The sequence below is a fragment of the Panthera pardus genome, unplaced genomic scaffold, assembly GCF_024362965.1.
Source record: "Panthera pardus isolate Hobbes unplaced genomic scaffold, ASM2436296v1 HiC_scaffold_8, whole genome shotgun sequence".
In the NCBI taxonomy this organism is placed as follows: Eukaryota; Metazoa; Chordata; class Mammalia; order Carnivora; family Felidae; genus Panthera; species Panthera pardus.
The window spans coordinates 32,658,430-32,676,513 of NW_026527013.1; the positions used below are offsets into that span (position 1 = coordinate 32,658,430).

Below are 18,084 nucleotides of genomic sequence, written 5' to 3' on the forward strand. Positions count from 1 at the left end.
GCCTTGCTATACTGCCCAGTCCTAGGCAATACACTAGATCTGAACATCTGGACAGGCATCCAGCACAGTGCCTGGCACAGAGCAGGGGCAGGGCACATAAATTATGGCAATGCCCAGCATGGAAGAGACGGCAATTAAAACAAGGAGAAACTGTTCTCCCTACTGCATCAAGGTTTAACAGTGCACCCAAAGAAAGGCTAAAGCTTCAACTATTGGCACAAACTATGTTTAAAAAATAAATTTTTGGAGAAAAAACAGACCAAAGAGGTATATCAAAAAGTTCACAGAAACGAAATGAATGGACAGATGGTCTGTGTTGAAGGATAGGAAGGCTCAGTACTGTCATGATGTCAGTTCTTCCCAACTTAATCTACAGATTCAAAGCAATCCCAATCGAAATCCCAGCAAGTTATTTCATGAATATTAACAAATTGATTCCAAAGTTTATACAGAGAGGCAAAAGATGCAAAATGGCCAATGCAATATTGAAGGAAAACGAAGCTGGAGGACCAAAACTACCTGACTTCAAGGCTTACTATAAAGCTACAATAATCAAAACAGTATGGTATTGCAAATGAATGCATAAGCAAATCAATGAGTACATTGATAGCAGTAGAGTAGAAAGCCCTGAAGTAGACCCACGTATACACAGTCAATTGGTTTTCAAAAAGGAGCAAAGGAAATATAAAGATGTGAAGACGGTCTTTTCAATAAATGGTTGCAGCACAACTAGGCACCCATATGCAAAGAAATGAACCTAGACACAGGCCTCATACCCTTCACAAAACTCAAAAATGGATCACAAATTTAAATGTAAAAATGCAAACTATAAACCTCCTACAAGACAGCACAGGAAAAATCCAGCTGACCGTGGGTATAGTTATAACTTTTGTAGATATGACACCAAAGGCACAATCCATGAAAGAATTAAAAGTAAAAAAAATTCTGCTCCGCAAAAGAAAATGTCAAAGGACAAGCCACAGACAGGGAGAAAGTATTTGCAAAAGACATATCTGATAAAGAACTGCTATCCAAAATACACAAAGAACTCTTAAAACTTAATAATAAAAAAAAAAACCACAATTAAATACCGGGCCAAAGACTTTAACAAACACCTTACCAGAGAAACATGTAGATGTTAAATAAGCAAGTGAAAACATGCTCCAAATCATGCCATCACACAAATGCAAAATTAAAAACAACAAAATACCACTAAACACCTATCAGAATGGCCCAAATCCAGAACACTGATAACACTAAATGTTGGTGAGGATACAGAACAATAAGAAGTCTCATTACTGGGGCGCCTGGGTGGCTCAGTCGGTTAAGCATCCGACTTCGGCTCAGGTCATGATCTCACGGCTCGTGAGTTCGAGCCCTGTGTCGGGCTCTGTGCTGACAGCTCAGAGCCTGGAGCCTGTTTCAGATTCTGTGTCTCCCTCTCTCTCTCTCTCTGACCCTCCCCCGTTCATGCTCTGTCTCTCTCTGTCTCAAAAGTAAATAAACGTTAAAAAAAAAAAATTAAAAAAAAAAAAAAGAAGTCTCATTACTGCTGGTGGAAAAGAAAAATAGTACAGACACTTTGGAAGACAGTTTGGTAGATTCTTAAAAAACTAAACATACTCTTAGCATACAATCCAGCAATCATATACATCGGTATTTAGCCAAGAGAGTTAAAAACGTATGTCTGCACAAAAACCTGCACCTGGATGTTTATAGCAGCGTTAGTCACAATTGCCAACACCTGGAAGCAAGCAAGATGTCCTTCAGTTCATGCATGGGTAAACTGTCGTACACGCAGACAAGAGAGTATTATTCCACACTAAAAGAAAATGAGCTAGGAAGCCATGAAAAGACAAGGAGGAAACTTAAGTACATATTACTAAGTGAAATAAGCCAACCTAAAAGGCTGTATACTGTATGATTCCAGTTATAGGACATTCTGGAAAAAGTAAATCTATCGAGACAGTAAAAAGATCATTGGTTGCTGGGAAGGGGAAGGAGGGATGAACAGGCAGAGCACAGAGAATTTTTAGGGTGGTAGAAATACCCTGTTAGGATACCATAATGATGGATACATATCATTATACATTTGTCCAAATACCAAGAATAAATTGTAGCATGGGGCACCTGGGTGACTCAGTCCGTTAAGCAGCCGTCTCTTGGTTTCTGCCCAGGTCATGATCTCAGGGTTCATGAGTTTGAGCCCCACATCAGGTTCTGCACCAATAGTGCAGAGCCTGCTTGGGATTCTCTCTTTCTCACTCTCTCTCTGCCCCTTCCCTACACGCATGCCCGCGCCTGTGCTCACATGCACACACACGCACCACCCTCTTTCTCTCAAAATAAATAAAATAAAAATAAATAAACAAAAAAAATTTTAAAGAATAAACTGTAATGTAAACTATGGGCTTTGGGTGATTATAATTCATCCTTGTAGATTCATCACTTATAACAAATGTACCATTCTGGGGGGCACGCTGATAATCAGGTAGGCTGTACATATGAGGGAGAAGGGGTATATGAAATATTTTGTACCTTCCCTTCAACTTTACATGGAACCTAAAACCTTTTTTAAAAAATGAAGTCACGGGGCGCCTGGGTGGCTCAGTCGGTTAAGCGGCCAACTTCAGCTCAGGTCATGATCTCACGGTCCGTGAGTTCGAGCCCCGCGTCGGGCTCTGTGCTGACAGCTCAGAGCCTGGAGCCCATTTCGGATTCTGTGTCTCCCTCTCTCTCTGCCCCTCCCCCATTCATGCTCTGTCTCTCTCTGTCTCAAAAATAAATAAATGTTAAAAAAGAATTAAAAAATTAAATTAAATTAAATTAAATTAAATTAAAATAAAATAAAAATGAAGTCTCAATTTAAAACAAATTGTTGAACAGCGTTGATTCATTCAGCCAATCTATACTGAGTAATGACTTTATACCAGATGAGAACTAAGCACTGGGGGTATAATGCTGAAAAATATTTAGTTAGTTTCTGTAATCATGGAGCTATGGGGAAATAAAAGTAAATAAACAAGTGACAAAATTAAATTGGGATACTGCTCAGGACAATAGAGAATATTCTGGAAGTGGGTGCCTAATAAAGACCCTTTTGGGAAAAGCAGCTTTCCCAGAGGTCCTCTAAGCTGAGACCATAAGGGTAGGCAGCAACTAGCAAAGTGAAGAAGGAGGGTAACAACAGGCACAAAGGTCTGGAAGCGAAAGCAAATGAACCCTTCCAAAGAACTAAAAGAAGTCAAGGAAGTCATAGAATGCAAGGGGGCCAACAGGTATGCTTGGGGACTGGCAGGGGGGTGGTGGGCCAGGCTCAGGAGAGGGGATTTAATTCCAAATGCAATGGAAAGCTATCAGAGAGATTTCAGCAGAAAAGTGGCTTATTTTGAGGTAGTGGGACTATGGAAGATAACTTCCCCCTTCATATTTTGATTTTCTAAAATCTCTATAATGAACAGGTACTACTCACGTAATTTTTAAAAAATTTAACAGTTTCCTTTAAAAAGAAAGAAATACATTAAGCCATACGTTAAGTAGGCCCTTTTCAGAGAGGAAGTCAGTGATCTGAACATCATTAACACCACCAAGAACTCAAACCAACGATGTAGAAATGGGAGAGGGTAAACACAGCATCTTTGGCTCAATGCATCAATCTAGAGATTTAGCTCAGCTGAGTTGCAGACCAGGCTCTAGACACTTCAACATGAAGTTCTCAGGGATTAACATCTTGAAGATATCAGAGAAACAAGCAAGAAGGAAGCTTAGAGATGTAAGGTGTTTTCAAACACTGTTAAGAAAAAGCCTTTTCTTTCCTTCTTCAAATGCAATGATGAACACACCATTGCAGTTTGAACAGGATGGGAAATGCAGGAGGGAAACCCCAACTGTGATGACTTAATGTCCTTTATTTCCTGTAGTGAATTCCTCCCCAAGACCTCGAGGCAAAGGCTCCTCAAAACCGCTTGAAACGTATCCACCTTGATCCAACATTGAAGAAAATGCAGCCCACAGACGGGAAGCTCAAGCTTTCAGTCCTGGAAAGGACTGGCATGAGGTTGTTGGCTTAGTATAAAGCAGGGGTTTGACCCCCAGCACGTGTTCTGCATTCATTCTGGCTCCCTCTACCCAAAAAGGAGTAAAAAAAGTAATTGCCAGAAATGAGGGTGCTCCAGGCAAAGAACTGGACAGACCAGCACATTTCTTTATAGCCCTCCTTACCCCACTTCCCAGGACCCAGTCAAGTCTTCAGGAAGTCACAGTCTACCCTCCGAAAGATCACCCACGCAGTTCTGTAGTTTAGTTTGGGCTCCAACTGTTGGGCTTAAATAACAACAATAACAACAACAAAGGGGACCTTACTGGCTCATTTATGAGGGAAGGCTAAGGTCAGTTGTTCCTGGCATGGTTAGATCTCACAGGACTCTTTTTCTCACCATCTCTTGCCTCAGCTTTTCTCTGAAGTGCTTCATATCAAGGGAAGATTCTCTCTACCACCATGGTCACTGACAAGTCTGAGTTTAAGATTCTTGGCATCCAAGATCCTGAAGATATGTGCAACTCTTCCCTGCTAATTCCAGCGAAAGTTCTCAGGAAGGCTTGATTTAGGACAGGTGCCCGTACATCCCTGAAACAATCATTATAATCTGGTAAAACTTGGTTTTTGGATTGGCCCAGTCTGAGTCTTGTGCCCACTACAGGAGCCTCAAAGTAAAATCATCCCCATCTAGGGGAGTGGGAGAAAGACTGAAAATGACAGGTTGGTGGTTCCTACATGGACACTTGGGCTGCTTTTCTCTAAGAAAAAGGGCAGGGATGCTTGGTCAGCAAATACAAGATCTATCCTTGACATCTTATGTCTGTACCACATCATTTCCTACTAGCTGAAAGTCAAATACTGCACACAATCCTAATTGAATTAGCCCCCCCCCCCCATCAAAAACAATGTGGTGTCAACTAGAACCAAAGTGAAATGAATCAGCTGAATTAAGAGATTTCTATGGTTTACTTGAAGTCAGATAGGTCCCAAGCCATGTCTGAAAATGCACATTGTAAAGCTATACTGGTATTTATTCCTTGTCTCCATGACAGGTAACTATAGAAAGAAAGAGTAGTTGAATGCATATTACTAGATTCACTATATCCACCTTTAGGATAAATAAAACCACTCAAAGCTTCCAAACATGACATGAATTTTTAACACCAAATCTTAAGAATTTTTTTTACAAAGACCACAGAGGGTAATTGTATGCGTATATGCAATTATAATAAAACTTATGGCTAATTTTTTAAAGAAATATCATCTTTCAGAGCACAGTAAGTACTCAGCATCTGCCTTTGCCTTCTCTGGACCATTGGCATGAGGAATAAGGTCAAACGCATATTTCAGAGCTTAGACGTTTCAAGTGTTCTACTCCTTGGGTTTCCAAAATAGCTCTCAGATTTCTTCAAAGGTTTATTCACAAAACAGAGCTAAAATGTAATGAGAAAAGGCTGAAAGAAAAGCTCTAACCCAGAGACATCAGGTGGCTTTTGAGAAGCACTTTAATGACAAAGCTGAAATCGACATCTGTTAGCACCTTTCATAATGCCCCCTGGAAAATGCACTGAATCCATTTAACTCTTGGCATCCAACAAGAAGGGATCCTCCAGGTCCAGCAACTATTGGAGGCTCTAAACATAAGCCGCAGAGTGGCTGCGATGAGAGGAAAACAAAGCAAAATGAGGTAAAATGAAACTCACTTCTCTTCTACTTGCCCGTCCTGCCCTGGAGGGAAAGATGACAAAATCCACACGAGCTAAATCGCTGCACAAGCGAACCATGGGTAAGGGCCTTGGGTCAATCCAGGACAGGAGAATGACATCTGTTAATGTTTGGGGATGGTAACATTCCTCAAGGACCTTTAGAAACAATGCCAGCTTTCAAATAGCGCTGGTCACTTCCCTCCCCCTTCTCCCCATATAAACAATATCCTTCAAACTTTAATAATGGGAACCAAACCTCATGCCACACTTAACATGGTAACATAGCTGTTCAATGACTTTGCTGAGGAGAGTCCATTTTTTTTTTAAGTAAAAAGTTTCTCTACCAAGCCAGTAGAATACAATTTAAAAAGTACCTACGGTAAGCCAATTCAAGTACTGGATGGCTTAGAGATTAAAATTCTATCTTCCTAAACCCAGTTTGGCAAAATCTTTATTCTCAGTTGGATTACTCCTTCTATAGAGAGTAATCCAAGTAATCCAGAAGTATGTAAATACGATTCTTTTCCCCGTTGTAAAACACATGTCTGTGAGTACCTCTGAGGGAGAATAAGCTCTGAGGGACTATTGTGGAACAGTGAGGTTTGCACCTTTACCTCGAGGCCTCTAGTTCTGCTCTTTTAGCTCCTATGTTTTGAGGGTCTAATATATGCCAGACACAGGGAGTATTAAGGATGAGCAAAAGTTCACCAGCAGGCAAGTCAGAGAGATAAACACATAAAGAAGTGATTACCATCCATGTGACTATTTAAAGCAACAACCAGCAATTTAGCCAAACAAGGGATTATTAGGGAAGGTTCCCTGGGAAGCTAACCTTTGATCTTTGAGCGTTATGTACGACCTCACTGGGTGGAAAGCGGTGTTGAGGGAAAAGGCAGAACAAAGAGTGGGGAGTATATTCTAGACTAGAGGACTATGGAAGACCAGTGGGAATCTCCTCTCGAATTGTTTGGGCATGGCTGCTCCAAGTGTGGCGATGAAAAAGACCGAAGCTGTATGGCAGACATTATTGAAGCCTCACTCTATAATCCACCCCATAATCCACTCAATCCACTCCCATCTTGGGTTCACCTATAGCCTCGATGGGACAGTTCTTTTACAGGCTGACAGCCTTCCATTTCAACCACCTACAGCTTTCTGCTTCTCTGAGGATTTTCTGATTCTTTCAAAGGCCAAGGGCAAGGCAGCCAGGAAGTACTGAGGATTTAATGGCCCCCTGGGCAATCTTCAGTCAATGAGGAAGGGCAGTTGGTGTGAAGATACACAAGCTTCCCCACCCCTTTGTGACACAACTCTCAGTACAAACTAAACAATCCTCAAAGTTTCCCCAATGGGATTGAGTCCAGTTACCCACATTTACAAACCTTACCTGTCTTCCCTCATTCATTTTCCCCCACTGCCTCATTTAAGCTTGCTAGGATCACCTTTCACACCCTGTGCATTAGTTATCTATTGCTTTGTAACAAACTACCCCCGAATGCAGCAGGCTAAACAACAATGCTCAGCACTGTCAGTGTAGAACCTGACATGGGAGCTACATCGCACAAACCATGAGATCGTGACCTGAGCTGAAATCAAAAGTCGGCTGCTCAACCGACTGAGATACCCAGGTGCCCCAAGAATAAAAAATTTATTATCTCTTGTAGTTTCTAGAGGTCAGGAAATGAGGAGAAGCTTAGCTGTGTGGTTCTGGCTCAGGGCCTCTCATGAGGTCTTGGTAACTGAAGACACCACTGGAGCTGGAGGATCCAGTTCTAAGATGGTTCACTCAGATGACTACCAAGTTGGTGTTGAGTGTTAGTGGGGGGCCTCATCATTAGAATTCTTCATAGGGTTGCTTGACGGTCCTCATGACATGGCAGCTGGCTCCCCCCCAGAGGAAGGGATGCAAGAGAGAGCAACGCAGTTGTTACAATGTCTTTTATGACTTGGCCTCAGAAGTCACACTTTTCCTATCCTTCACTTCTGCAGTATTCTACTGGTAAAACAGGCCAGCCTTATGCAATATGGGAAGGAACTACAGAAGGGCATGGATACACGGGGCTAGGACTATTGGGGGACATCTTGGAGGCTCGCTATCATACTTTATCTTAGGGTTTAAGAGTAAAGTTTATCCTGATCCATTAATGATGCCTGCATGAATGGGACATAGAAATGCTATCATGGATTCATACATGTATGCATGGGGATCCGTTATCCTAAAATTCCTGAGTTCGATCTCCAAAATTTTCGAAGATTGCTTTGATTCTGACCAAGTTCTGAAAAAGCACTCCCATTCTGGATGTAATTGTTCCAAAATTAGGCCAACCGCAATTTCCTACTAATCTAATTCTTCCTTTTGGGATTCATGTTGCTGAGCAGATCTGGGACAATACCACCCTACCTCATTTAGGAACATTTTGAGATCTTTCAGTTGTTTATGACAATGCTAGACTACTTTGGTCACCAATACAGGTTCAACATTCTAAAGACATTGTTTCTTCTAACTTGTAATTAACACGCATTCTTCAGCAAAACCATTCACTAGGAAAAAGCAACAAAATTTCAATTATCCTTCAATATTACCATATTCATATCCATATGGGAATTCCACAATATAAATCAGGTCTCAACAAGTTCTGCCCCCAGATTCCTTAGAATATAAAAAATGATATAAATAATTCAGTTTGCAAATGACAGTTCAAAGTCTTCCTCTTTCCCCTCTTGTGACAAAATTAATACAAATATGTCCAAAGTAAAGTAACTGTCAAACAGCAAAAGAGGTTCACTAGGAGGAAGAGTTATACTTGATGTATGTTTCAACCACTCCCTGAAATAACCTGTCAACACATAGCCTAAACAATATTCTTAGTTTGCTTCCATGGAATATGCAAATTGCAATCCAATTTCACAATTACATGTCCTCAGGTTTACATCCTTGGTTATATCAAGATCATACAAGCATGTAAGACTTAAGTTAGCAAACACAGAGCAAAATGTAAATACTTAGGCATGTGAACACCTAAAAACTCAAGTTTCAAAACTCACACTGTTAAAAGTTCTCATGTGCGCTCTTTTTTAAATGATGTACTTGGTTATTTCTAACAGCATTTAAAAGCATGCCAGCAGAATATTATCTATTTGTAATATATTCTTGTACATCCCAGGGACTGGGAAAAAAATGTTAACATTGGAATGGTAGAATAAGATGTGAGTATTAAGTAAACAAAGGTATTTACCTGGAAAGAAATGGGTCAAACCAACAAAAAATACAGAGGAATGGTCTAAAGTCATCTTCATTGCTAAAAGCTCAAGTGTTTTATTGATTATCATTTTTTATTATGGTACTGGGTAGAGGAGTCTGAGTTTTTCTTTTTCAAGGAGATACCAACCTCTTTTTAATCGTTCTCCAAGTTAAGGGAAAAAAACTGCTTAAACTCTGAGAGGTATAGTCTTTTCTTAGGATGCCAGGAAGACAGATTTTAATTAATTTAATCACAGTAAAATCTCAACATCTAAAATAATTACCAGTACCTAGCCAAGAAACTATTATCTGTTGAAAGTAATCAGTAAAAGGGAGCCAGGCTGGTCAGTTAAGAATCCAACGAAAGCCTTTTTAGTGTTGCTGATCAAGAGCAAAATCATCAGGCTTGAGTTGTTCTGCCTTAACTTCCCTTTCTCTTTTTCTCTGCCAACCCAAGCTCACTATAAAATGACCAAAGCAACTTGGATGTATTTATGGGTGAATCCCATCTCCATATGGTGCCTGTAAAGAAATCTGTTTTGTTTATCCAGTTTATAACAGTGAAATGTGATGATTACATTTTGTTTAATATATGTTTGCTGTATTGCAAAATAGTTTGGCTCTCTTAAAAATATAAGTTAGAAACAACGGGGTTCTGCTGAGTCATTCATACACATTAGCCCTGAGAGCATTAATTGAAAACAGCTGGGGAGTGACTTTTTTTTTAATAACAGCTTTATTGAGATATAACTCACATACCATAAAATTCATCCTTTTAAAATGTACAACTCAGTGTTTTAAATATATTCACAAAGTTGTGCAACCTCACCACTATCGAATTTCAAGACATTTTCATCATTCCCAAAAGAATCCCCATACGTTAAACACTAAAAGTCACTCCCCACCTTCTCTTCCACCCCATCCTTGCAATAATCTATAATAGCTAAAGATTCTATAAATCTAAATAATCTATAAATATAATCAATTTGTATCTCTATAAATCTGCTGATGGACAATTCATATAAATGGAACACTGCAACATGTGGCCTTTTGGATGGACTTTTTTACTTAGCATCATGTTGTAGCATATAGTGGTATTCAGAATAATATTGTATTGTGTACGTACCTATATATACATTGTGTATGTATGTATATTTATATATATATATACACCAAGATTTTTACTATATACAGAAAATCTACAAACTCCACCAAAAAAACTATTAGAATACATGAATTCAAGAAAGTTGCAGGATACAAAATTAACACACAGAAACAATTTGTGTTTCTATATACCAAAAACAAGCTACCAGAAAGAGAAATTAAGAAAACAATCTTATTGACAATTGCATCAAAAAAAATAAAATAAAATTCACTGGAATAAATTTGAGCAAGATGGTGAAAGACCTATACTCTGAAAACTGTAAGACATCAAAGAAAGAAATTAAAACCAACACAAATAAATGAAAAAATGATACCATGCTCATTAACTAGAAGAATTAATATTGTTAAATGTCCAGACTACTCAAAACAATCTATAGATTTAATGCTCTCCCCATCAAAACACCAAAGGCTTTTTTCACAGAACTAGAACAAACAATCTTAAAACTTGTATGGAACCACAAAGGACCCCGAACAGCCAAAGTAATATTGAGAAGGAAGAACAAAGCTGGAGGTATTGTGTTCCTTGATCTCAAATTATACTAAAAAGCTAAATAATCAAAACAGTATGACTCTGGCACAAAAACAGACACAAAGATCAACAGGACAGAATAGAGGGCCCAGAGATAAACTCACGCTTATGTGGTCAATTAATCTACAACAAAGGCAAGAATATACCACAAGGAAAAGATGGTCTCTTCAATAACTGGTATTGGAAAAACTGGACAACTACATGCAAAAGAATGAAAATGTACCACTATCTTACACCGTATTTGAAAATAAATTCAAAAGGGATTAAAGACCTCAATGTAAGACCTAAAACCATTATACTCCTAGAGGAAACATAAGCAGGAAGCTCTTTGACAGTGATCTTAGCAATATTTTTTGGACCATTCTCCTCAGGCACGGGCAACAAAAGTTAAAATAAACAAATGAAATTACATCAAACTGAAAAGCTTCTGCACAGTGAATAAACCCATCCACAAAATGAAAAGGCAACCTACTGAATGGCAGAAGATGCTTGCAAATAATATAACCAGTAAGAAGTTAAAATCCAAAATATATACAGAACTTATGCAACCTAACATCAAAAAGACCAGCCAGACTAAAGAATGGGCAGAAGATCTAAAGAGACATTTTTCCAAAGAAGATATACACATGGCCATAAAGCACACGAAAAGGTGCTCAACGTCACTAACCATTGGAGAAATGCAAATCAAAACCACAACAAGGTGTCACCTCACATCTGTCAGAATAACTATCATCAAAAAGAGAAGAAATAGCAAGCATTAATGAGAATGTGGAGAAAAGGGCATCTTCATATACTATTGGTGGCAATGTAAATTGGTATAACCACTATGGAAAATAGTAATGGAGGTTCCACACACACACACACAAAAAGAACTATCATAAGATCCAGCAATTCCATTTGTGATTTTTTATCCAAAGAAAACAAAAACATCAATTCAAAAGGACACGTGTACTCCTATGTTCATTACAGCATTATTTACAATAGCCAAGATAAGGAAACAACCCAAGTGTCTACTGATAGGTGAATGGATAAAGAAGATGTGGTATATGTATGCAATGGAATGTCACTCAATGATAAAAAAAAAAGAATGAAATCTTGCCATGTGCAACAACATGGATGGAGCTGGAGGGCATCATACAAAGTGAATTCAGAAAAAGACAAATACTATATGATTTCACTTATGTGTGGAGTCTGGAAAAAAAACAACTGATGAACAAATATAACAAAACAGAAACGGACTCACAGATGCAGGAAACAAACTGCTGGTTACCACAGGGAAGAAGTTTTCAGAGGGAGGGGAGGACAAACTCCCAGAGATAAACGGTACAGCAGAAAGAACATCGTCAATAATACCGTAATAACTTTGCATAGTAAGAGACGGTAACTAGACTTATTGTGGGGGATCATTTCATAATGTAGAAAAATATCACATAACTATGATATACACCTGAAACTAACAGGATGTTATATGTTAACTATACTTCAATTTAAAAAGATGAATCAGGGACAATCCTTGCCTGTAACTAACACTATTACTTTCCTTCTGCCCCCAAATCTTCCCAGATTTAAAAAAAAATTAAAAAGAAAGGAAGTCAGGAAGGCGGAAGGAAGGAAGGAAGGAAGGAAGGAAGGAAGGAAGGAAGGAAGGAAAGAAGGAAGGAAGAGAGAGAGAGAGAAAGAAAAGAGAAAAGAAAAGAAAAGAAAGAAAGAAAGAGAAAGGAAGAAAGAAAGAAAGAAAGAAAGAAAGAAAGAAAGAAAGAAAGAAAGAAAGAAAGAAGGAAAAGAAAGGAGAGAGAGAGAAAGAAAGAAGAAAACCCTTTTTTGTTCAGGCTTTAATGTGCCGAACTTCCACAGATAAGTCATAATTTCTCTGAATAAATCATGATAATTCTCCTCTCCTTGTCAAATATTCTCTTTTCCAGCTTCCCTTGCAACTAGGAGCGGCTATGTGGCCCAATTCTGGGAAATGACACATAAGAGAACATTTGAGCTTCTCAAACCTTCTCCACTAATTAAAGGAGACTGATCTCCCACACACTACTCTCCTTCCTGCATGGGATGCTAGGGACACAGTGCCTAAAGCTGTGGCAGCCACCCTGTGACCATGAGGTTACCAACACAAGGAAGATGAATCAATTCACTTAGGGTGACGGGAAAATGATTATCTTGGGTCTTCAATAGTGTCATTGAACCACAAAATATTCGTTCAGAACCTCTTATTAATAATATACATCATGATGACTTCAACAAACAAACAAGTCCTGGAACTTGTTTTCAGCAAACTTACAGACAGGCCAGATAGTGGAAATTCTCTGGGGAGTAAGCTTTAGGGGAGCTCCAAAGCCATTTTTCCCCTCCAGTGGCTGGCAAGGCTGCTGATTTTCACAGCTATGACAGCGCAAGCCTGCTGGTTTTCAAGGCTACCGAGCTCAGGAAGAGGGTAGAATTATGGCAAGTTTAAAAGTGTCATAAATCTTGCTGTTCTTGCTAAGATTCACCCATTGTTTTTGAATAAACCCTTCCTACATTTTTGTAAGTTTTCATTTCCGGAGATCCCCTAAAGTTGATCTTGACACTTTTGCCAGTGTTCTCATTTCTTTTATGGAACAGTGAATTTTTGGAGGTCCTTCTTCCACTATTCCAGAAGCTGGCCCAATGTCTTTTTTTTTTTTTTTTTTTTTTTTTTTTGAGATTCCTAATCCAGAATTTTGAAAAGAATGAACAAAAAAGAAGACTTGAGACATTTCCTTGGGGGGGGGGGGGGTGGAAATGTATTTAATAGAAAGTAGGCAAGTGGATTAGTTGTCAATTCTAAAAAATAACAGAAAAATTGATGTGCCAATTAACCAATTATTAAATTTTGTTAGGTGCACAGCACACCCTGTGTACTGAGCTTCTTTTCCTTTTGCTTATTATTAATTCAGAACCAAACAGAACTGGAAAAAAATATTTTCATTATACTAAGCATGCAAATCCTTAATTATATTTCTTCATAGCTCTCACTGGTGAGAGTGAGGAGGGGAGATTACTGATTTTTGTTACTTTTTCCATGCCCAAAGAATGTGTCAACTGCTGTGCTACCAAAATGAGGCATGTTGTGGCAGCTACCAGAGATGAGGCAACGCGCTGAGAAAATTAAACTCTTTCAGACTTGTCCTAAAAAACTTAACCCTTTAATGTGATAGCAACATCTCAGAGATTGCCCCCAAATCCGTTGGAGCAGGAGCAGGGGCAGGGCGGGGGTGGGGAATCCCACTGCTAATAGTGATGTATACATTATTGCAGTCTGGATTTTAGAGGGGTAAAGCATCTTTTTCTTCCTTCCTTCCTTCCTTCCTTCCTTCCTTCCTTCCTTCTTTTCTTTCTCTTTTTCTTTCTTTCTTTTAGGATAGCACTTGATATCCAACTTTCAAGATTATGTGAAATCTAAACACGTGTAGAATATTTCAATGTAATTTTTAGATTTCATAACACACTACATAGCGGCTGATGGCCTTAGGGAATCGATTGTTATCACTTCCGAAATTGGTGATGTTAGTAGAGAGAAGGTAGCAGAAGTTATTCCCCTTCAGATATCTCCAAAGAGCAGCAATGGCTCCTTATAAATGTATAGCCCAGTCACCCAAACCAACAGCTGCTTCAGTATGATGGAAGCAAAGTGAGATTCCCAACGTAGATATCTATAAGCTTCGAGGCAGAATAAAGGTGTACTATGTTCCTTTCTTGATTCAGCTAATTGCTGAATGACATTTTAATAAGCACCTGAGATACGACAAACCTGCTATTTATATTAAAATCAGCTCCAAGCTGCAGACAAGAATTTTGACTAGAGAATCCAACAGGAACACCCCGATACCAAAGCTGGGCAAAATGAAAACACTCTAATCACTGTATATCTTTGAAGTCCATAAGCAAGGGATAAGAAAACGTTCTCCCCTTCCTATAAGAAGAATCAATTCCAAAGGCTGCAGCGAGGATAATTTCTGTACAAGTTGTTAAAATCCTCATTAGAAATTTCAACTTGAAGATTCCAATAGTTCTTTGCTCTCATTTTATCTGAACTAACATTTTAGACGGTTGGTTTGTGATCTTCCAGAAAACCTTGTTTCAAGATAAGCCCTTTCATCTTTCAAATGGCTTTAGGGCATCCTTCTCAGTGCCAGGAACACAGCCATTCATTTCACAAATGAGGCCAAATGATGACATTACTTGGCCTTCTTTCACAAACATCCTTCCTATGCACAGCAAAGCAGTGAATGTTACAACGGCATCTGAGGCCTACGAATTGTCTCTGTAAATCCCCCCACACACAAGAAAATCAATAGATGTTTTCAGAAAGTTAGAGCTCCCCTATACACTAATAAGCTGAATACATTGGGAGAAAGACAGTGTTAGAGAATTCCACTTCTGTGATGAGTCTTATTATGGTTTCTTGGCCTTTTTTTTTTCCAACTCAAAGACTGAAACCTGAGAGAAGAAGATTCTCCTCCAAAACAGGCAAGGTAGTCCTTAGCCAATAGGACTTTGAACAAATCACCTAAGCCTTACCTTATTTGCTTCCACCCCTTACGTATCAATGGAACACTAACAGTATCCAGCCCAAAGGACTGTACTGAGGCATAAGTCTGTGTCAAGTGCCTACTCCAGGCTCTCGTCAATGCCCAATAATAGGTGGCACTGAGGATGACAAGAATTGCATCGATGGTTGGTAAGGAAGAGGACACCGATGACTGGCTGACATTGAAATTTCGCTCAGAAACTCCCTGTTCTGTTGCTCGTCTTCCACTCGCCCTTGCAAGGTTTCCTTCCTCAGCACTCAGAGAGTTCAGATCCCCCAGAAGGAAAGAGAATCAACAGTTTAGTAAGTCCAAATGTCTGCAACATAAAGACTGGAAGAAAACAGTGAATAAATTACTCAGCAGTGTGAATTTGGATGCTAGAGCATCTATGTGGAGCCACTTCCTGCAGACAGCCACACAGGAAGAAAAGAAAGAATGAGACCAAGAAATAAGCAGAAGAAACAGCCCAATGGAGAGTCCACCTGGATAGTGAGTCTTTGTGAAATGGATTCACAGGTATCACTACAGTGAGCACCTTTGTCAGAAGAGCTGAGCCGTAGAGACTTTCCTTGCGTTGTGTGATTAAACTGTGACTCAAAGCAGCATAAATGCAGCATAAATTTAATTCTAATTCCTAGAGGAAAGTGGATTTGTCGATATGGTGAAGAAAAGAAAGATTTAAGCTTCTAAGATTTAAATTCCAAGGTTTTTGTGGTGAGGACAAGGGGTTTATTTCTGTTTGATTTCAAAGATGCAGATATTGGTTATTAAAACAATGTTTATGGTTAATGTAAGAAAGAGGAGTAATATGCAGGAGTAATCATACAGATGTTGAAGCCCAAAGAGCTGAATCCAAATTCCATCTCTGGCTCGAATGAGCTGGACTAGAGTAAGAAAGTCATTGAATTTCTCCATGTTTAGTTCTCTCACTTATAAAATGAGAGAGCTTAATGACTTATTTTATTTTGTCCATATGCATTTGAAAACCTTTATGCATGCTTATCATTAAAAAAAAAAAACACAGAGGTTATGTTAAGGTACAACAAAAGCCCTCCCCAACTCATTACTGACAATTCTCATTACTCAGATCTAACTACAATGAATAGTTCATATACATTAACATATATAAGATAAAGACATATATTTTACCAAAAAAATGATTCTACTATACTGACTATTATGCAATTGCTTTTTTATTCCTAGTGCTATTTCATGAGCTCCATTTCAAGCAAGTCTAGGTAAATGTACTTCATCCTTCTTAAATAACACATAACATTACATTGTGTCATGGTTTATTTAACTTTTCATCCTTTTAGAAACTTAGGTTGTTTCCATTTTTGTTTTTTAGGGGATACAAACATGGCAGAAATGAACATTCCTGGACATACATTTGTGCACACTTAGGCTCACATGCCTGTTAATGATGGATATTTTACAATGCTTCCAAAAAATTCGTATTTTTCTTCTTTCCCAAACCATATTTTTTTGTCTAAAAACATGTCGTAGAGAGCGTTAGCAAGTGATTCTGAATGACCTCTCTCTCTCCCTCTCTCTTAAAGAAATAAAGATACAAATATGATGACATTTTACTGAAAATCTGACAGAAAGCCTAAAGACAACTTTTCAGAAGGTGTTGTTTAATATCATCAATAATGGGATACAGTTTAACCTGTCAAGCCCCTCAGAATTTTAAAGAACTATTTGGGTCTTGATGAATGAGAATAATAACAAAGTAATGGCATAGTGTGGGAGAAAGGGGAAATATTAATTACCTAAAGAAAACCAGGCAGAGCTCAGCTGAGAAGACAAATCTCTTTTCTGACTGACATACTGAGTGAAAAGAATAATTCAACTTCAAAGCCAGAACAAAAAATTCGCTACTCACAATAATTTAGGAGTCAAGATTGACAGTTTGCCACAACAGTTAATCTCCTGATTCGCATTCAAGGCATTGACTCAATAGAATGCCATCACTTATAGTATTGCCTAAACCTAATGAAATTTGCTACTGGAGATTTTACAACTTCCTGTGTTTAAGAACAAAGGTCCCTGGAAAAAATGAGATGTCATTTTAGCTGTTCATGCCCCCCTTTCAACTCGAATACTGCATATTACATCAAGTCAACAAAATATAGTGATTAAAACCAGTCAAATTTACTACAAAGGAAACAGATAATATGATGGATGGCATGTTTACCTGTGTCTGAAGGTGGAGTATCAAGTGGAAGAAGGGAAAGTCAGGTAAGAATGGCCTGACCACCCTCTTGTTTTCTTCCAACAAGGCATCCATCCAAAAACACCGATTTACCTTCCACATGTTTTATTTTTGGGGGGAGCATCCATCTTCTCAGAAAGAGACACATTTCCCATGTTAGAGGGAAGAAATTCAAATTAATAAGTTATTGATGTATTAAAAATTTTTGGAAAGGAATAAGAAAAGTGCGGTGAGAAAATTACCAAACCCAAATCTTTGTATTTTTTTTTTTTTTATGGAACCTTATTGCAAGGTGGTGATGTAATTCTAAGAACCATTCCAGTGAGCCAATTCATCACCCCAGCTAGTGTTTTCCTTCTCTATAGCTGCATCACTGAGAAAGTTCTGAATGTGGTATATTCAAAGAGCCTAGGGATGATAATTTCACAAAAATTACAGTCTTTATGGCTCTGAAATTATTTATATTAAGGTACTCTGAAGAAAATCCTAAGTCTATCATAAGGCCATGTAACAAGTAACTGAGGGGTGCCTGGGTGGCTCAGTTGGTTGAGCATCTGACTCTTGATTTTGGCTCAGGTCATGGTTTCACGTCTCGTGAGATTAAGCCCTGCATTGGGCTCTGCACTGACAG

General features: G+C 38.7%; 1 long non-coding RNA gene across 1 annotated transcript in view; it reads right to left on the reverse strand.

Moving 5' to 3' along the window:
* Nucleotides 1–17,690, reverse strand: part of LOC109279053 (uncharacterized) — a 230,860-nt gene extending 213,170 nt beyond the window's left edge. Inside the window, exon 1 of the long non-coding RNA XR_002085977.2 lies at nucleotides 17,436–17,690. This is a non-coding gene — a long non-coding RNA (uncharacterized LOC109279053). The remainder of the gene's footprint in view (nucleotides 1–17,435) is intronic.
* Between the last annotated feature and the right edge of the window lie 394 nt (nucleotides 17,691–18,084).